General features: G+C 39.0%; 1 pseudogene; it reads right to left on the bottom strand.

The window, feature by feature from the left end:
* Positions 1-1,740: 1,740 nt before the first annotated feature.
* On the bottom strand, positions 1,741-22,010 carry LOC127657974 (tumor necrosis factor receptor superfamily member 16-like; annotated as a pseudogene).
* Between the last annotated feature and the right edge of the window lie 278 nt (positions 22,011-22,288).

The following is a 22,288-nucleotide window of genomic DNA, read 5'->3' as shown; positions in this document are numbered from 1 at the left end:
TTTTGTAAAAGTTATATCCAGTTTTACAACTTTGTTGCCAAGATGTTGTAACGCCATAAAGAGTTTTAACAGAAGAATTAATGCAAGTGCTTTTATAAAATTATAAACTTCACAATTCTGCCTTTTAAACCCTCCAAAAATTGGCCCCAATCTCTTCAGTTGTAAGTGCCTCACTGGAACCACTTTATTTGTCAAAATTATTTTATGTGGTTATAAACATTATGCCGCAAATGCTTTTATTGAGCTAAACTTGTATTGAACCCAGCATATTCTTTACGAAAGTAAATGGGTTCAATTTTAATTTAATGTTAACTTTAAATCCTTTAAGACAAACCTTTTTTTCAAAGCGGACCCATAGTTTGAGTGCCAACACAGAGATCTTGACTCCTGTGAACCAGAGAATCAAAGGTTAGAGGCTCTTCCTGGGCCCGAACTCTGCTTGTATGATGCCTAAGCCATCTTAGAGCTTTTTTTCCCCTCCCCTCTGCATATCCTGCACTGTGTTGAGTAAAGCTCCCATGGCCAGGGCATTCCGCTGGGCTGCTCCAGACCGCAGTTAAGCAGCTCCGTCTGTAGTACGTGACGGCATGTAGAGCCGCCCAACTCCTTGCAAACCCTCTGCTCTCACTTAACAGAGCAGTCACAGAAATCATTAACAGATTTCAGGGAGACGGAGAGAAAAGGGTAGGAAATGAAGACACCTGAGCTGCAAAACTTCTCTGACAGCAGGGCTTATTGTCCTTTGTACCCCACAACTTAATCCTAAATTTTCTTTTAGAGAAGCTCATGAGTCTTTGAAAGCATCGATCTTTGCCCCTGAAACCCTAAGCATCCACTTAAACAGCTGAGGTCTCAGTTTCACTAAAATGTGCATGAATTTGACTTGAGAGCCATTTTCTGTCCTGTGAGAGCCATATGGTTCAAACTAGGTTTACTGATCCATTTTCAAGCTAATTTTATTTTAATTGGGACTCTATGCTATTCAGACAGAAAATGAACTATCATCAAGGGAATAGCAACCACACCCCACTAAAGACAATTAACTGATATTCAGTTTTCTTATCAGTTATTGGTTCTTTTTTTTTTTTTTTTATCCCCAATTTGGAATACCCAATGTGCTCCAAGTCCTCGTGGTGGTGTAATCACTCACCTCAATCCAGGTGGCGGAGGACGAATCTCAGTTGCCTTTGTGTCTGAGACCGTCAATCAGTCACAGCATGTGGAGGCACCCACAACTCACCACGCGCCCCATAGAGAGCGAGAACCACATTATAGCGACCACGAGATATGATGTATAATTATAAAAGTTGTAAACTCCTAAAGATATAAAGTTGCAATTAAAATCAATTTGCAATTGCAACTGGAACAAGGTAACACACCAATTGGACACTGTGTGTGTGTGTGTGTGTGTGTGTGTGTGTGTGTGTGTGTGTGTGTGTTCGTTCATCTCCTCCAATGTTTGGAAGATAATTAATAGCCATGCCTTATATGTGCCTCCCCAATTTTAAAATAGTTTCTACAGCCCTGACTGTCGTCATTACCACAGGAAAACTTACAGATGAGAACATTTATTATGTAAACAAAGCATGCTATTGTGATAACTTAAACACTCGTTAAACTGCTGTTTTTGTTTGGGCGCGGGGTTGGCATCAATTCAACATTATTTTGGCTCTGAAAAAATTTACACATTTTGAAGTTGTCTCTTGCCAAGATAAAAAAAATTAGCCCAGAAAAAAGGGAGCCGTTCACACTCCTGAAAAGTTTAATCTGGCTATGGATTTAAAGTACAACAAACACCATTTTTCAGAACATGTTACCTTTAAATGGACAGGTAGGGAAAAGAGGCATGACTATTATGAGTAAGACAAAAAAAATGAATCCACATCTGAGGTTATGGAACAATGCCTAAGAACGAACATGAGACACCCCAATGATTCACTGTTTTGGGTTAATGGTGCTGAAAATGCCTATAAAATGTAAGATACTCCCAAATTCAAAGTAACTGCTTTCATAACCATCATAAACTGCCTACTGCGACTAGCACTGACAACATTTTCAGGGTCATGAAATGCCAATTCATTGCTCACACAATGTATTTATTTTAAATACAAAGATACTTATAAACAGTTAATTAATGAAAAGAACAAACACAAGAGATAAATGTAAGTATGGAAGCATCTCAACCAGAACTCAGAACTTAATATAGAAATGACTCAAATAAAAACATTGTAGGGTAAACCAGCAAAGCACAAACCTGAGCATTGAAAGTAAAGGCACAAGATATATACAGTAATGCAGATTTACGCAGATATAATCAATTGCTTTAGGTTGCGCTGTTGGTGCAAACCAGTCACTTGTGTCTATCTGCTGCAAAAATCATTTTCTTAATCAGCATTTTTGATTTTACTATAGTAATATTGTAGCCTGTAGTAACAATAGTTTTTTGCAGAAATCATGGTTTTACACTAGTAATACTGTAGTAACCATGACTACAGTAGGCTAACCATGTTTTTTTTTTTTTGTTTTTTTGTAGGTACTATGAAAAGTAACCATTTCTTTTGGCAGAAACCATGTTTGTTTTAATACAGTATACTGTGTCCATATAGTAACTGTAATTTTACTATAGATTAAGATTAGAGATCTTGTGGTTACTATGGTTTGTAATACATAAGCATTGGTAAAATATTTGAAACCATAGTAACCACAAAATTATGAATAAATATGGTTACTTTAGTAAAGGGAAGACAACATTTTCTTTATTAAATAATCCTGTCCTCTCCTCTAAGGCAGGGGTCTTTAACAATTTTCAGGCCAAGGACCCTTTGGTGGGTAGAGAGACTGAGACGGGACCCCCGTTACATGTTGTATAAAACTGATTGTTGTGTTTATGCCTATATAAACGAGGATAGTAGACTACCATATTATTGTATGTATACTTCATGATGTTTCCATTGCAAAGCCATTGAAATCATTAAATGCTGCCCTGCTGAAAAGACCAGCTAAAACCAGCATAAGCTGGTTGGCTGGTTTTAGCTGGTTGCCCAGCCTGGTCATAGCTGGTCATGCTGGTTTTGAACCCTTTTTTAGCTGGTCATGCTGGATTTAAAGGGGTTTTGAACCCTTTTTTAGCAGGTCGCCCAGTTTGTTCATAGCTAGTCATGCTGGTTTTAAAGGGGTTTTGAACACTTTTTCAGCTGGTCATGCTGGTTTTGAAGGGGCACGTGCTGAGCAGTGATCGTGTGAAGGGTTTGTCCGGGCTGCGCACTTCTGCTGACTAGCGCTGTTTAGATTTGGCATGCAGCTGCGAAGGACTTCACAATGCCAATAATTCATACTCCTGTCGCTCGCGAGCGATTACAAATGCCACCAATGGTGGATCAAACAATATTTTGCGGAACGACCCTTGCTCTAAGGGGCTGTGCAGGTTTATGCTTTAAACAAGAAAAAAGATTTGTCCACAGGCTGAGAAAGTAAACTTAATTCAAGATTCAGATATTCTCTGAAAACAAGCCTTATTATCTTTACAGTTGGTTTTTAATAATCAAAAAACATTTTTACAGGAAAACAAGACAAAAATAGTGATTAGGGAAATAGTTTTTACAGCGATTAAGAGTGTCTTGTCAGTGCGTACTGATCTACCAAACATAAAAACCAATCATAATCATTCACTCTTAAGGCAATTTGTCCGTATATTTGTTCTTCTGAACATGCTAGTCCTTTGTGCAGCTCATTTCGTGGTTTTCCTTTCTAGCTGCAAATTATAACATGCCTCAGAGTGTAATGCCACACTTGATAAGCCACTGTTTTGAAGCTGAACACTTTGTCCTACTTTTGTGTTGACTATTGTTCAAATGGCAAAAGCGCTGAAATAAAATACAAAAGCAAGACTGCATTGCATGCAAAATGCTTTCTCTGGTACTATGAGTCTGTTCCACACAAATGGAAAACTGTCAGTAATAAAGCCGCAGAGCTTAGAGAGCAGCTCACAAAATCTTCATGTTCTTTGATATCAACCACAGCTGAAACCACAAGCACCCAAAATACAGAAAGAGAGAATGTTCAGCATGATTGTGTCTTGGAGAAAATGGAGTTTGTTTTGACACTACAACGACGACATTACAAAGATGAAAACTGTCTTTGATACTACAGGAAACATCTAGATCTTGAGCAGAAATCATTCTTAGTTTGGGGAACATCTCAAAGCCTGTTGAAACAAAATTTGTAAGTGAAACATTACGATGAATACTAAACCTTGTTATTATTTCCAATCCCGATCTTTCAAGTTTTAGTGCACGCAACATGGCATTCCCCTTCGAAAATGAGTGGGTCTTGCACTCTTCCTCTGTAATTTTAGTGTCTCTTTCACGTTCATGAAGGGGTAAAAACATAATCAAGTTTTCAGACCACTGACACTCCTTGAGAGGGGGAATTGAGGATGGTAACTGATGTCTGGCCGCTCGATGCGGGTTAGAGCGGAGCACAGCAGGCCCAGTGTGGAGCCCTCCTGCTGAGTCCAGTCAGTCAACAGGGTGTGGATGGGATCCTGGCCCCGTTCAAACATGTCCACGCGATCCTGTTCGTAACCAAGCGTGGCAGCCAGCTGCTTCCAGCTCTGACTGCCGCCCTCAGCAAGAAGTCGCTCTACCTCCTCATGCCTGTGGGGGGGCAGGTTCACATAAAGCCTTGTGTCTTGTTTGCTGTCCCGTTTACTGCCTGCCAAGAGTGAAATGTAACTAATTAGTATTTACACATTTATCAAAGGCAAATGACTTTGGATTACTTAAGATAATTGTTTTTATTTTGATTAGTATACCTATTGCTTTAACATTTAAAACCCAACAAATAAACTTTTTTTTGGTGAAAATCTTTTACATTTCCTTAAAATAAATGCCACTTTGTTTAATATTTTGTGATGTATGTACTGACATTCATCCATTTAAGTGTGGCATATGTGTCCAAATACTTTTTGGGCTCACTGTATCTGTGATAAATGCTTTCGCTTACCTTTGCTGGGCTGGCTGTCCTGAAGGCTGTGAGAGTCCAGGAACACGCCACTGTCACTGTGTAATTTCTCTCCCTCTCCAGCATTGTTCAATTCTCCGACCCGAGCTTTCACCAGAGCTTGCTTCTGCTGACAGGACTTCCAGCTGCAAACACACAAACCAATGAGTTTTTCATTGGATTGTAAAATCTTATCTGAACAGCAAGAATGACATTTTACTTCACATACAGACTTAATAGTACAGTCTTAAACTGCAGTTAATTTGCAAGTCAATCAAGTATTCAGTTTGGGCCACATTCATGAAACACATGCAGAATTCATTAATGTAAACATTTCAGTGGCGTATGGTGGCGTTTTGTCAGGTTTGTAGGCCTCCTTGCTCATACATGCTTTTTCAGTTCTGCCCACAAAATGTATATCGTATTGAGGTCAGGGCTTTGTGATGGCCACTCCAATAGCTTGACTTTGTTGTCCCTAAGCCATTTTGCCACAACTTTGGAGGTATGCTTGGGGTCATTGTCCATTTTGAAGACCCATCTGCGACAAAGCTTTAACTTCTTGGCTGATGTCTTGAGATTTTGCTTCAATATATCCACACAATTTTCCTTCCTCATGATGCCATCTATTTTGTGAAGTGCATCAGTCCCTCCTGCAGCAAAGCACCCCACAACATGATGCTGCCACCCTCATGCTTCACTGTTGGGATAGTGTTCTTCGGCTTGCAAGCCTCACACTTTTTCCTCCAAACATAACGACCGATCATTATGACCAAAAAGTGTAATTTTTGTTTTATCAGACCAGAGGGCATTTCTCCAAAAAGTAAGATCTTTATCCCCATGTGCACTTGCAAACTGTAGTCTGGCTTTTTTATGGCAGTTTTTGAGCATAAAATTGGCTTTCTTCCTTGCTGAGCAGCCTTTCAGGTTATGTCAATATAGGACTCGTTTTACTGTGGATATAGATACTTGTCTACCTGTTTCCTCCAGCATCTTCACAAGGTCCTTTGCTGTTGTTCTGGGATTGATTTGAACTTTTCGCACCAAACTACTTTCATTTCTAAGAGACAGAATACGTCTTCTTCCTGAGCGGAATGATGGCTGTGTTATCCCATGTTGTTTATACTTGCATACTATTGTTTGTACAGATGAATGTGGTACCTTCCTGCATTTGGAAATTGCTCCCAAGGATGAACCAGACTTGTGATTTCTTTGATTTTACCCACAATGTCAAGCAAAGAGGCACTGAGTTTAAAGGTAGACCTTCAATTCAGTACACCTCCTATCAGAAGCTAATTGGTCTAAAGTCTTGACATCATTTTCTGGAATTTTCCAAGCTGCTAACCTACTGGAATTGTAATATAGTCAATTAAAAGTGAAACATTCTGTCTGTAAACAATTTTGGGAAAGATTACTTGTGTCATGCACAAAGTAGATGTCCTAAATTACTTACCAAAACTAGAGTTTGCTAATATGAAATCTGTGGAGTGGTTAAAAAAAAAAAAAAAGAGTTTTAATGACTTACACTTAAGTGTATGTAAACTTCTGACTTGAACAGATGAAATCTATGTTAAATACAGTTTGTTATTTTTATGGTCATATTATTTTTGGATAATTTGTCAATTACTCCTTGGTAAACACAGGGTTTTTAATGGTATGGATCTGTACCTTTAAAAGCGAGTGCTCACTAAAAGCGTGCATTTCAGATTTCAAATCATTTTAAGTTCATTTTGATTTGAATGTGACCAAAAGTGTGGTTGTTTGTGTCGGTTAATTGTTTTCTGTGCAAATAGTTTCCTAATCGAAGCCAATGTCTCCCCTCACATTTCCTTTTGATGTATTCGACCCCCCCACCAAATACACAGACACACAATCACACTGCTGTAGGTGCTGAATGAGATTGCAATGAGTGGAAGGGAGGCTTGAGAGACACTGCCTCCCACTGAAAATGTATCTGCTGGTGTTGCTTTTTAACAAAGTGCCTTCAGAGAGATGACTGCTACAAATAATGTTTTATTTGTTTTATTTATGTACTGTCATTTATTTTGCTCACCTGAATTTTTGAGGAGGCAAACCTCAAAGCGGTTGCTAAATACCATCTTACTGCCATTGGTCCATGTCATCGGTAGGTGTGAACTGGAGTTCCACCTACTTTGAGGCCGTAATCTAATTCCCATTCAGTCAGTTAAGATTGGTCAACATGAACTGGCATGCAGAGTTATTAGCGAGCTGGTGCAAATTTACCTACATCTGCATGATCTTTCGTGTAGAGACATTTTCAAATAACCTTCAAAAGGAATCAATATTCTCAAATACTCTTAAGTGGATATGCACGCTTTTGTTTTATAAGCTGCTTTACTCATGTGCCATCTGCAGCTGAAAGCCATTCACACCTCTGGGCATAGTTAGATATGCCTCTCATCTTTTCTTTTCTGTATTCTATCCATGAACACTATTTTATACACCCATCTTTGCAGTAGTAACTGCGTCATTGTCACCGGTCCTACTCGGCCTGCTCTGAGCAGGATTCGAACAGGCGTAAGCTGCCATGGGATGCAGGCATGCTTACAAGGAGGCTTAAGGCTACAGCTTCTAGGGCCAGTCTCTAGTGCGCCTCTTGAGGCCACTGGAGTGAGGTTTACACATACTGCACAGCTATCATGTACCAGCTGCATGATTTTTTCCCCCCACCCATATTCTGGTAAGTCCTGCCTCCTGCATTCGGATTGGCTACTAAGAGCTACAAAGTTAAAAAAAAGATAGCCGTTTTGTTAGTCTATTCCCTGCATCTCCTTCCAACTGTTTTTGTTCTTAACCGCAACTTTTTCGCCTTTCGTCCAATCATTTGACGTCTAATAATATCAATAGTGGGAGTTACTGGCACACGGGTGGGAAAATAAATAATGCATACCAGCTGGCTCCCATGACACCAACCCCCCCCAAACTTCACTGCCATCCGGGTTACGACACTACTGTATTCAGTCCTGCTCGACCCCCTCTGAGCGGGATTCGAACCGGCATTAGCCGGCATGAGAGGTGGGTGTGCTAACGAGGAGGCTAAAGGTTACAGCCTCTAGCGTTAGTCGCTAGTGTGCCTCTTGAGGCCAGGGGAGTGAGCTTTACAAATACCGCACAGCTATCACGTACCAGCGCTGGCTTCCATTACATCATAATAAATTACAATAACAAAGAGCAACCTTTGCATATTATGGCTGCAGATAGCATGTTAGCACATTAGCTTCATGAACTTAGATTGTAAACAAGACAATTACACCTTATCTACTGAATATACAGTATATTCCTTTAAATCATCATTGGTTAGTTAAAACATTGATCTCATATTAATTGATTTGTTACATGTAGTCTTGAGCATCCTCATATGTAAATGACCATATGACCATCCATAATATGGTGTGGATTGTGTCTGAGTGTTTGCAAACAGTATGTTTATCTTAAGGCAAATTGAGTTTTGAACAAAGGAATATATGGGAGGAGGTTGTTAAGTTGGTCCTGTCAATCATAATGCAAGCACATACAGTTGAAGTAATCAAAACACATTTTTTAACCACTCCACAGATTTCATATTAGCAAACTCTAGTTTTGGCAAGTCGTTTAGGACATCTACTTTGTGCAAGCCACTGCTCCAAAACCTCCATAAAAAGCCAGACTACAGTTTGCAAGTGCACATGGGGACAAAGATCTTACTTTTTGGTGAAATGTCCTTTGGTCTGATGAAACAAAAATATTAACTGTTTGGCCATAATGACCATTGTTATGTTTGGAGGGAAAAGGGTGAGGCTTGCAAGCCGAAGAACACTATCCCAACCGTGAAGCATTATGTTGTGGGGTGCTTTGCTGCAGGAGGGACTGGTGCACTTCACAAAATAGATGACATCATGAGGAAGGAAAATGATGTGGACATATTGAAGAAACACCTCAAGACATCAGAAAATGGGTCTTTCAAATGGACAATGACCCCAAGTATACCACCAAATTTGTAGCAAAATGGCTTAAGGACAACAAAGTCAAGATATTGGAGTGGCCACCACAAAGCCCTGACCTCACTCCGTCTCAGTTACACCAGTTCTGTTAGGAGGAAGGGGCCAGAATTCCAGCAACTTATTGTGAGAAGCTTGTGGAAGGCTACCCAAAACATTTGACCAAAGTTAAACAATGTAAAGGCAATGCTACTAAATACTAACAAATTGTATGTAAACTTCCGAACCACTGGGAATGTGATGAAAGAAATAAAAGCTGACAATTCAATAATAGTTCTCGCCTCCTTCTTTCCATTGAACTGCTTTACAGACTAGTAGTAGTAGTTCTTTATTTTACATTTTACAAGTATGTAGGGACATACAAGAGAATAAAATATATAATGATATATAATATATAATAAGGTTATTGTTTCTTTTTTAAATTGTTTTAAGGCCTCACCATTTGTAGGCGACGTAGAACAGGAGGCCAAGCACGAGTGCAGCCAGTACAGACACATAGACCACAATGTTGTTGTTGCCTCCCTGGTCATGAGGTGTGAGTCCAGGGTCTCCTGACTGTGGAGCTGGGCTGCTTGAGGGTCCTGTTTCTTCGCTCAGAGACGGCCAGCGGGGAAATTCAGAACTGCCTGGCCGGGACAGGATGTTGAGGTCTTTTACTGCAATAAGAGATTTAACAGAAGATCTGATTGTTTTGAACTGTCATTTAAACTACATATTCAAAACACTAATGGCACAAATGGCGTAAGAACCGGAGTAGAATGATATTTAAGAGCTACTGTGGAGAAAATGTCTTTCAGTGAATGACAACTGTTTGGTCATGTTTGGTCTGAAGACTAGAAATATAGTGCACGAGTAGTACAGACTTCTTTAATGGAGAATTTCTGTCAGATTTAGAGCTTGAAAATTCCTGTTCAATGTTTGATTTTGCTGAAATGACAAGAGCACTCAGAAGAAATTCTGCCTAACATCTCCTTTTATGTTCCACGAAAGAAAGGAAGTCATACAGGTTTGGATCAACATGAAGGTGAATCAATTATGAAAAAATTCACTTTTGGTGAATTATTCCTTTAAATTTGAATCTAGCATACAAAAAGTTAATAACCTTCAAAATGGGTTACATGTTTAATGAATGTTCCTCTTTCAGAAACTGTAGTCTATTTTAATTATAGAAGGAAACTCATTAGGTCCATTAGTACAAGCTTTTTTTTTAAGTATACTCATGTACACCCTAGAGTATTTACACACCTTGATCCCAAAAAGCAGAGATGCTCTGTCTAGCCTTAACATGAAACCCACATCTGAGACACATCTGCTGTGGGCACAGGCATAACTGATAGACTAAAGCACCAGATTGTATTATTGAAAAGTGTGGAATGGTCAGGAGGAGTCATGTTCCCCACCATCTATCCTGAAATAGATCCTGCACTCACAGACTGTCAAAGAAATACATGCATTCTTTTGTCCACTCTCTCACACACACCCCACAGGCAGCCTACATGGATCAAACACTCGGTGTGGCTGCCTTGACCTCAAAATTTCGACTGGACTGACTGGCAGATGGCAACGTGGGCCAGCTAGTCAACTGGTTAACAGCCAAGCCCCTTTAACACACCTCAGGCCAGAGTTAAACACATGTGTATAGTGATCTTATGAGGACACAATCCTCTTGAAATCTCCAGTCTATTGTGGCTTCTATGAAGGTAAATTAGTGCATATGTAGAGAAAGATTTGTAAAAGCATAAATTAAGTCACAAGCGTGATAGAAAGATCTTAAATCGCATGCGCTGGCGCAAAAAAAGGGGAAGACGGAACATGTAAAACTCATAACAATGTATATTGTATAACAATATCTTTAAAAGTCATTTACACGTTTGCAATAGTTTATTTGTACAAATATAGACTGATTCTATGTGGTCAATCCATTTTCCTGGTTTCTGTTTGCTTGCACATCGCTCATTTGCAGGTTTGCATTGTTTTTCGCCATGTTTAGACACAAAACAGTGCCAAAAGTGTAAGCGCAAATACAGTATGGAGAATGCAGATCAAATTTACTTTGTTAATATAAAGTTAAAGATTCATAACACATGAATTACACTTATACAAATCATTAAAATATTGCAAATAATTTATTTCTTATGTTTGCAACTTGATTTATACTTTTCAAAACGTTCTGTGTGCATGCAAATGTTTTTAAACTTGCAATTTGATTTGTGCTTTCACAAATCTTATTCTGTGCATGTAAATCATTTAGGCACTCTTTTATCTTTATAGTCTTCTCCCAAAAGATGGTTTCTACTCCAAAAGCATATTGCACATGCATTGTGCATGAAACATTAGTGTATTTCAATTCAATGCAAGGGCATTCAATGAATGAGTATGGAACGAGTGCGAAAATGTGTGTAATGAAATTAAAGCATGCAACGAGAATGAAAAACTGAAACATTTGATAGTTTAAAGATATTGATTCACATTTAGAAATGAACAACCATCTCTGTGATACTAAAGGATCCTGTGAAACTAAACCTATGGGAGGTATTTTTCATTAGATATTAGATCTGATCATGTAGATTTTATCATAAGTGGATTGATGCTAAGCTCATTAAAGGACAAGAAGGAAGTCTAAATTCAAAGTGAGTGTTGCATTTTCTTGAATGCACTAAAGGCCCGGGTATATTGTGTTTTTCTGCATTCTGGATAGGATCGCGCCCAGCCGACCATGTTGCCTTTCTGACCGTATGTTTCCACTGGTGTGTTTTGAGTGAAGCTGAGTTAGGGAATGACAGCTTTGCGGAGAAAGCATTGAGGGGCAGTCGAGGGTGTTGAAAAAGTTAAACTTCCTCTGCTTAATGCAAATGAGGAAAAAAAAAAAAAAACAGGCACCAGCCAATTGCTGAGCTGAAAGCAGTGACGTCTGTTATAAGCGCTTAAAATATCCCTTTTAGTGTTGTGCGATCTTCTCCATAGTCAGATCGTCCTATCGTCAGCCTGTGAGATCGCCAATACACGATATTATCGTATGGAGAAACCCCTCCCCCTTTTGGGGTTTCCGCCCCTGTTGCAGTAATACCTACTTGCATTTGTTGGCAATAATTTACTTATTTGCTCATTTATCGTTGTCCATAATTTTGCGAACAATGATGGAGTTGGTGAAGAAAAATGTCACGTTGCCTATTTGGAAATATTTTGGGTTTAAACCATACAAAAAAGGCGAGCCCGTGGATATCACACAGGCAATTTGCAAACTTTGCACGAGAGTTGTGCCGGTGAAGGAGTCTCAAACCACAAACCTATATGTACATTTATGTCCCCACCACCCTGCTGATGCTGCTAAGCTAGCACCAAGAGAAGCTGTGTTCGGCAAAGAAGTCAGCCATCTGTCATAGGAGCTTTTGCAAAAAGCACTAAGTACAAACAAAACAGTGAAAGGTGGGCCTAGTGCACAGCAGCTGTCTCCAAGTATATTTCAAAGGAGATGGTCTCTTATCATATAGTTGAGAAGGCAAGTTTTAGAGAACTTGCCTTCTCGGGGCACAAGTACTTCACCAACACTGCTATCCCCGATCTGTACAATAAAACGAGGGAGAGCATCACTAAAGATTTGAAAGCGGCGGACTTTCAAGCATAAACTTGACCCCCTACATGTCTGTGACAGTCCATTATATTTCGGAGGATTGGAAACTGGAGGCAAAATGTCTCAAAACAACATTCATCCCGCAGAACCACACTGCAACGGTACTGGCTGAGGGGCTGACAGAGGTCATGCATGATTGGGACATAGAAGAGAGTACAATTTCATGCATCACTACTGACAACGGGGCATATATTGTTGCGGCCATACGAGGGCTCAAATGGCCATGGCTAAATTGTTTTGGCCATAACTTGAATGTGGCAGTCAATTATTTACTACATAATTAGAAAGCAAAAACTGATCGAGCTTTTGGCATATGTCGCTGCCTTAACGCTGCATTCTCTCACAGCTGGCAGAGACGACGAGAGCTCCGCAAGGCACAGGAACAGCTGAATCTACCTCAACATATGCTGATAACGGTATAACAACTTCATTTTTCTTAATTTATTGGCTTAACATTTCTCGTGGCCCATACATTAATGTTAGAAATGGCCTAATCCTAATAGTACGTTAATTAATGACAATATTAGGCGAATTATTATTATTATTATCATTGTAGGATTGTACAACTCGTTGGGGATCAACATATGCCACGATAGTTAAAATCCTGGAACAGCTCCCTGCAATCAAAAAGAGCCGTCGCACACTCCCAAACGTGACTTGGCAGGACACTGCTGTACTAGAGGCTGTCAAGGATGGGTTGAAGCCTGTCGCAGAATTTACTGATATTTTATCAGCTGAGATTTACGTGACAGTCTCTGCTGCATCTTATGAAGGATATCCTGAAGGACGAGGAATGATGTAAAGATGACGGCAGAAATTAAAAGGGGGGTCTTGGAGAAACTCGACACAAAATATGACGACAACACCCTTCAGCTGATGCGCAAAGCCACCCTCCTTGACCAACGCTATACGGGGGACCACATCAAAGCTGCACACCTTGATGTGATTAAAAGTCAGCTTGAGGTTGAGATGGTGGCATAGTGGAAGGATAAAATCAAGCCACCTATACGCATCAGAGTGGAAGATGAGGAGGAGGAAGAAGAAGAAAAAGAAGCGGCTGCAACAGATGAGAGGCAGCCGGCTAAGAGAACCAAAACACTGGGCCGTCTTCTGGGCATAGTGAAGCAGTCTATGTCCACAATCCCCTCAGACCAGCGAGCAAAATCGGAAATCACATCCTACTTGCAAGAGGAAGTTATTGATGGTGATGACAAGCCACTGGAATGGTGGAGAGAAAACGGAAGCCGCTTTCCTTTAATGGCAAACATGGCTAGAAAATACCTGTGTGTTACCGCAACCAGCACCCCATCAGAGCACGTGTTCAGTGCTGCTGGCAACATAGTTACTCCCCACCGCAACCTTCTCAAACCAGAGAGAGTAAATCTTGTTTTCTTAGCTAAAAATCTGTAGGCATACAGATACCTGAATGGCACAACTACAGCATAAATCGAAAATTGTGATCTTGCATTGTTTCATTTTAATAATACAAGTATAAGCTATCTATTCGAGGACATTTGATAATTGTTTGCGTAGGATTAAAGGTTACCATTTAATTTATTTTGGGTCTTAATTTTAGTTATTAGTTCTTTCATTTTTGCTTTTTGTTTATAAAAGCCTATTTGGTTATTTAGTATTTTTTGGCTATCAACCTGGCATCACAGCCTGTCCATTTCAAGGGACATTTATTTCTGTAGCCCTACAGCAGGCCTAAGACAAAATATTTTTTCTATCCATTGTCTACTGACAATAAGGTATTTAATTGCACTTTAACAAGTAATCTGAACGACCTAGTTAATGTGCAGTATTTCGTGTTAAACAAATTGTTGTTTTGTTAAGTCGTGTTTGAAATAAAGCTGCTTTTGATTTTCATCGTTGATTGATTATTGCGCAGTGTTTGAAACTATTATAGGCCGTTATTATATCATTTTTAATCATATAATAATAACAGCAATTTGTTATTGCATTGTTATTAGTATTATTATTATTAGTACCATTACAATTTGATGTTAATGTGTTTTGCATCGAAAGGAAATGCTGACGAATGACGATGCCATTTTTGTCATGGCTCAAACAACAACTGTATAGGAATGATGTGTCTCTTTTATAACAAGCGCTCTTGACATAATTTTTTAATATAGGTCTATCACCTTGCAATTTAATTTTGATGTGGGATGTAGTTTTGAAGTCTAAAACATTTTCAATGTTTTATTTTTATAATCCTCACACATGCGTGTCGGTGTCGCAAGTGTCGGTTATATGCGGAGATGTCGATGTGGATCTCAAGGAGTCTAGTCTTGGTCTGGATCTTGGTGTCAAGAAGTCTAGTCCTGGCCTGGATCTGGGTATCGAGGGGCCTAGTTTTGGTCTGCATCTGGATCTCAAGGGGTCTATTCTTGATCTTAATGGGGTCTAGTTTTGATCTGGATCTAGGTCTCAATAAGTAAAGTCTTAGTCTGGATCTTAGGTGGTCTTGTAGTAGTCTAGGTCTGAGTTTTGGAGGGTTTGGTTTTGACTCCAACTCTGGTAGATGCACCCATTAACCTTGGCACACCCAACAGAATGTACACAAACAAACTCTATTATAAACATAACACTCACCCATACAGACAGTGTCCGAGTCAGGCAGGCAGGGTCTGATCTCCACCTCGTCATCATTACAGCGTGAACAGGGAACACATGGTTTCCTGCTTCTCTCCTTTGAGTAATACCCTGGTCCGCACCGCTTGCAAACAGTATCTCCCAGCAGTCCACAGGGTTGAACCATTCCACTTCCATAGTCACAGAGAGTGCATTCTGTACAGAGATTATCTGTGCTGTTACCATCTTGCCACAGGAAGAAATGCTTACCACAGTCACACTGGGTATTCTGAGTGGGAGTGCAGGGTGCCAGTTCAGGAATTCCCTGAGGGCAGCGGGCACACAGCAGACAAGCTGAAAGGCCCTTTGAGTCTGAGAATGACACTCCTGGGAGAGATTAATAATACAGATATTAAAATTGGCAAAGCAAAAAAAACTTGATATGTAGTTTATTTCAATCAAAATTAAGTTCATATAAATATTTCAGTGTCCCTCAATAAAATGCAACTAACCTCAAATGATTGTTTAAATGGCTTATGGCACATATAAAATATTTAAATTAAAAAGATTACATTTTGGAAACACTCACCATCTTGACAAGGCTGACACTTAGTGTCTTCCTGGCCACAGCTGGCTGCCAAACCAGTGCCTGGCACACACATGCTGCAACATTCACCTGTGCTTCTGAACTGCTCACTGGCACAGGCCTCGACAATAGCCACCTGTAAAACACACAAGCACTCGTCAATGCCAGATTCCTAGTTGTAAACCATAAAACTAGGACACAAACTAATGTTGTGAGAATTTACAATCTCAATCACTGCGTTACTCACTTCTAGTCTCAATATTTGACGTCTAAGAGATAACCAGAGAAGTAACATGAACATCTAATGATTTTCAACAAGAGAATTAAGTCAAGAATCTGGTATCAAGAAGTCTAGTCTTGGTCTGGGTTTTGGGGGGTCTAGGGTACTGACCACATGACATTGATGAAACCCCTAATGTTATCAGAAGAGCTGCTGCCCCAAATAAACCCCAACCAATCTATTTGTATCAGAGATGTCATAACTTTACTTAATCAATTAGCCTATATTTTTGTTAATTTAGCTGGATCAGGGAAATTGGACGGTAACTCTTACACTTGCTTGGATCTTTGTCCTTTTTAAGAATCGGACTGATCCAGGCTTGTGTCATGGTTGGCAGAAGCTTTTCCATCCCACAGGGCAAAAAAGTCAAGTGAGAAGCTGCATTCTGCATTTCAACCTCACCAGCCAGTTGGATACCCTACTTTTGCGAGGTTTAAAAAGAGGGAAAGCCAAAGAGTTAGTAATCAAAATGACTAAACCATGATCAAAATTCAAGAAAAATTAACATCAGATACAAATTTGGTATATCCTCTCTTGGCTTTACTGGCAGCATGCTCTCGAGCTGGCAATGACTCCACAAACCTGATAAATCCATGTTATCCAGCATGATTTAAGAATGTTTCAAAGAGCATCTTGTGCACTTCAATGGAAGGAAATTTGATCTTTTGTGCTAAGGAGGTAATGTCAATTTTATTTGTGACCTAGAAATAGTGGAGAATCTTAAACATTTCTTCTTCTTATATGTCATAAAAATTCTAAAACTTTCTTTTTATATTCCAGGTTTAAATATATTAAATATATTATATATATTTAAATATATTATCTGGGATATATAAGTGAAATAATGTACTACTTTGCCAACAAAAACAATGTAAGAATCTCTTTGGGTTTACTATTATTTGTTGGTCCTGCTGGTACTTTGTCCTAATGGCTGAAAGGAAATGGAAAAGAGACAGACAAACAGAAAAAGATAAATAGATGGAGATTTCTGTACCATTGGAATTTTCCTAATATGGTGTTTAATACTCCCCTAACACCGTCAGCTGTGGGAGGAATTCAACATTCTCAATGACAATATCTCACCATCTAATTTGAACTAAATTGCGACTAAATGCCATGTACAAAGTGCAGGCAAATGATATATCAACTATAAACATTTGGACAGAGCAGGAATGTAAAGGGGAGAGCATGCATTCAGACACTTCCAGCCTCTGACATCATTGCACATAATGCTGGGTGATTGTTAATGCATATGAATGAAGCCCCATTACCCAAAATAGTCTCACATCTTTGATCTACACTCCAAATATCTTGTTCTCCCCTCTGATAGAGTCAGTCTGAATGCCAGAGTTGCCATCCACTGACTTGGGGAATAGTCCATTTTGACAGTACGAGACCAACAATGATTAGTTTTAAGTTTAAAGAGAAGAATCTTTTATATCTGGATGTTCAACTTTGGACAATTTCATGTCTCAGGGGGTTGATTTTTATTAAACTTAACAAATTCCATCTTCTTTCTTTTTGTTAGGGTATATGAAGGTTACATTAAAACTAGCTTGTTCCCATGTCTTCGTGATTTATTTTTTGCACTTTTCAAATGTCTTTTTTGTTGTGTGGACTTTATTCTTTTAGCTTTTCCCAGATTCATATTTTCAATATTAAATTATGAGAATCCATAATAAAACTACAAAGTATTACATGTTTAAAACTATAATCTTCTAAACAAAGAGTGAAATAAACAAGCCATTTCAATGTGTATTGTGTGAAAATAATTTATATATATATATATATATATATATATATATATATATATATATATATATATATACATATATTAAATGTTAGCTGTCTGGAGTCATTTCCTCTCACCAAACTATTTTACTCTGAAACAATTATTTATACAGTAAAGTTTTTCACAAAGTGAATGTACTTGTTAACCAAGTTGATATAAATGTGTCAGTTAAGAGCATGCTTGAAATTAAATATGAGAAAACAAACTTAGAAATGTCTGGATGTCATTTCATTGTATAAAAAATATCAAACCATGTGGCATCAGCAAACAAATTATGCTAGACCTTTTATGAAAACTAACTTCCTTTTTGTTTCTTTCCAGTTACATCAAAGCAACTGGTCTAATTTTTCGGATTAACAATTTTTTATTGATTTACATATTGAACACAGAAAAACGAACATACCTGTATATATATATATATACATACACAGAATCAACAATTAACCCCCACTATCACCAAAAGACATGGGTTATGTGTCATCCTCTGATTGGCATTGCTAAGGTCGCAGGTGGGTGTGTCTTTAAGATCAAGCATATACAATCTAGAGGGGGTCCAATAGATCGATGTAAAATCTTGAATTGCATAAGGTGCAGCCTTGCATCTCTAGATGCAGACTTGACATTTTTGAGAATCCTAGCCCACACTTCCTCCAATACCAAGTTTACATCTTTCTCCCATAATCTCTTAAGAGAAGTTGAAGCTCCATCCCCCAGATTCTGAATTAGCAGGGAGTAATACACTGATGCCTCATGACCTTTTCCAAAAGCAGTAATCACCACTCCCAGCGTATCTGCCGCTTTAGGGGGGTGTATGCTACTCCTAAATATAGTACAAAGCAGGTGGCGCAGCTGTAAATACCTATAAAACTGAGATCTGGGAATCCCAAAATGTTGAACCAAATTTTCAAAAGATCTCAACATTCCACTCTCATATAGATCACTGAGTGTAGTAACCCCCCTCACAATCCACTCTGGTCAGCAGAAAGGGGATTTATTAATACATAATTTGGGGTTAAGCCATAAGCTCGAGGCATCATTTAAATAAATGTCCGAATTAAACACTCTGAACACTTTTGTCCATACCGAGTGTAAATGCAAGATAATGGGGTGTAATTTAACTTCTTCAGTTAGTTTGATAGAAATGCTTTGCAATGGTGAAATAGGGGCAGGAACTTCCTGTTCAATCCAAAACCAGGGAGGGGCTCACTCAGGTGGAAGCGACCAATGAGCCAAATGTCTGAGACCAAACGCATAAGCCCAACTATCAGTCGGCCTTCAATCGATCTTTATAGGATGATCTCAGAAATTTGGCCAGAATTGATCGGGGCCTGTCTCACTCAGTGGATCTTGGAGCCGGAACCCTGTGAGCTCACTCTATTTCCACTTATGGCCTGTTATGTCGAGGAATGTCTCTGCCTTCTTCGTTCTCAGGAATTCTAACACTTTTTTCAGATGTTGTTTCGCCTGCTATGATTGTCTAAGTCTTTGAACTTTTCCCAAATGCGTTTCAAGTCTATCTTGGTTGCTAGCAGGTTAGTAGCTGATTCCTCCTCCGGTGACTTCAAATAAGCAGTGATGGATAGACATATTACAGCAAGATCCTCCAAGTCAGCTATTACCTTTGCCTGCATTACAGATATGCAAACCGAGTCCCTGGTCTGCGGCCCTGTCTGGGGTATCAGATTGAGCTTGTAAGTGTCTTTTAATGTCTCCAGAGCCCGAGGATTTTGAATTATTTGACATATTGTTCTATTTCATAGAACAGTTATGGATCAATGTGTATAGAATCTCACCGGATTATGACATAAAAAGCATTAAAACCTAGCAAAGTGTGCAGAGCTCGCCGTTCACACGTCCAACCCTTGCATGGTGCCAAGCGACTCCCAGCAAATGGTCTCATTGACATTTTTAGGGGACATATAAAGTCAGTTCCCCTTAAGATCACACATGCATTCCAGCAAAGTTCATCACATTAACTATGGACATGTTACACAAAGTTTGACAACCAGAAAGTGTCCAAATACTTAATTTTGAACAATACATGTAATATTTTGTGAACTTGTTTATGCATAGTGTATGTGTACTACATTTCTTTCAAATAAATGCCTTTTGCTTTGTATATTTTGTTATATACTGCATATATATGATGAGATCTTTCTTAAGTACTATGCTGTAAGATATGATATATGAGCACATGTGTGCTGCCCATGAGTGAATTTTGTTATGTTGGTATGAATGGTGAGCAAATGTAAGAGGACACGAGCCACAGGAGGCAACAGTGATTGACCCCTCACCCCACCAGCCATACAAAAAACCACAGACATCCACTGAGACAGACCAACAAAAGGCTGACCACTATCTTATCTCACTGCAGCAAACAGTAGCAGAAGTCTGACAATACTACACTGAGGGTCTGATTGGAATCAAGAAAGTTTAGAAAATAAGATGTTGGGAGTTCAAGAGGAACGATTTTGCCCCCACCGAAGGAACTAAAGTGATGTGGCTAAATGGAAAGTCAAATTACTGAGCAGTAAATAAAACCCCCTGCTCTCACAGACCAAGAGAAAATGATGATAATTACAATGCTCCAGATATCCTGGGCTCCAGCTGTACAAAACCTGTGGTTGCCAATCAACCAACACACTTGGTGTGGGGGGGGGGGGGGGTTGGTCTACTGCTAACACTGGCTCCCCTACAGACTGTTTGAACACACCAGGAGACATGGATCTGGCTCAGGGCTTAATCATTTAATGCATTAACAACCACTGATCCAGGGCAGACTGGCCATAGGGAGAACCAGGAATTTTCCCAGTGGGCTGGCCACAAAATGGGCCAGTCCGCCCCTGTCCAGAACTAAAAAGAGGGCAAAATCATTAAGCCACAATGTCTCCTCACTTGGGTTTTACACAATTCTGTAACAGCACAATCGGAACAAACAAATATAAGTTGTTTTATAATTCACTGCTTCTTTATGGTGACAAAGCAGCCTTTTATTTAGGTGTTTGTTTAACAGCAGTGATTCATAGGGCCATTTGGCTCTGCTTTGACTGTTCTGCAGAGTACATTGCTCTAACTTATAATTTGGAAAACATGACGACATATTCACAATATATCTTTCCATTTGAAAGGTTATACTTTACATCAAGTATTAATATCAGACAGTAATGCAGGCTGAATAGGTGTAATAAAAAGTTGTGCAATGCAGGGTTTTACTCTCCTGTTTTTGATTTCTTTGCTTTTTTTGACAGACAATATCCAAGTCAAGACAAGTCAAGTCATTTTTATTTGTATAGCGCCTTTCACAACACACATCCTTTCAAAGCAGCTTTACAGAAGTTCAAGCATTAACAGAAGATACAACTGTAATATCTAGTGTTAATTAAAAAATATTCACAAAACTATTATGCACATACTATTAAAACACCATTATGCATAGTATAAGTCATGCTTAAACAAAAATGCTTTTATATTTCTAAACTGATGTGCAACTGAATCTGAATATTTTCATAGCATAGATGAATCGATTCATTAGATTCAAACAATTATTTTTTTTTTTTTCAAATTGGCCGCAATTTTAAAGACTAATAAGCAACTTTAAATGATAGTTCTAGTTAATAATAATTTATTTTACTAATAAATCAATTATTTATTTCTAATAATATGTAAACAGTGACTAAAACGTTATAGTAACGTCGGAAAATATAAACCGTATATGCTGAAAGCAACACGAACACAACTTAGTGCAAACAAGTCTATTTATATTACATATAAGAAATACTTACTTTTGCGGCCAAGACCCACGAACAGAGTATAAGTGTTTGGACTGCTCCCTTCATCTTTTCAAGATGTTTTCGCGATATAGGCTAATACTTCTTTTGTGCTCAAAATTCAGCGCTCATCCACAAATGTTCATAACCATAAAGCGTAGGTGGCAATATAGATGTAAAACCTCTACAGTCACTGTTCTTTGTGTTTCGCGCACTGTACCAAGACTTCCACTGGAACACTCCGTGAGATGAACAGCGATGTAACAGTAAATGCGGATAATCCATGTAAGAGCTTTACATTTTACTGCATCATCTCTCCTATGCTACCTTGACAGTCAAATCAACTTATTAGTTTTGTTCCATCACTGAACTGCTCTTGTGGTCATAATCAGCTGTCGTAAATAACTTGTACCGAAGGGGATGGGCATAAACCCCCACATTTTCAACACGTATTCCTTTACACATACTGGCGCGCGCATCGGAGTGCTGTGATTGGTTAGGCTAGTGGACGATAGAGAAAAGTTGACCAAATTCAATGATCATTATGGCATTCTTGTGGAAAGGGAAATGGGAATTCACAATGCATTTTACTGCATCAGTCACAAAACTCAAACATGGCATAAATCAACAGTATATCAGACTATTGTTGGACCATATAT

Source organism: Xyrauchen texanus, chromosome 17 (assembly GCF_025860055.1).
Source record: "Xyrauchen texanus isolate HMW12.3.18 chromosome 17, RBS_HiC_50CHRs, whole genome shotgun sequence".
NCBI lineage: Eukaryota > Metazoa > Chordata > Actinopteri > Cypriniformes > Catostomidae > Xyrauchen > Xyrauchen texanus.
Note: the sequence above shows the minus strand (reverse complement) of the source record. Positions and strands in the feature narration are given on the sequence as shown.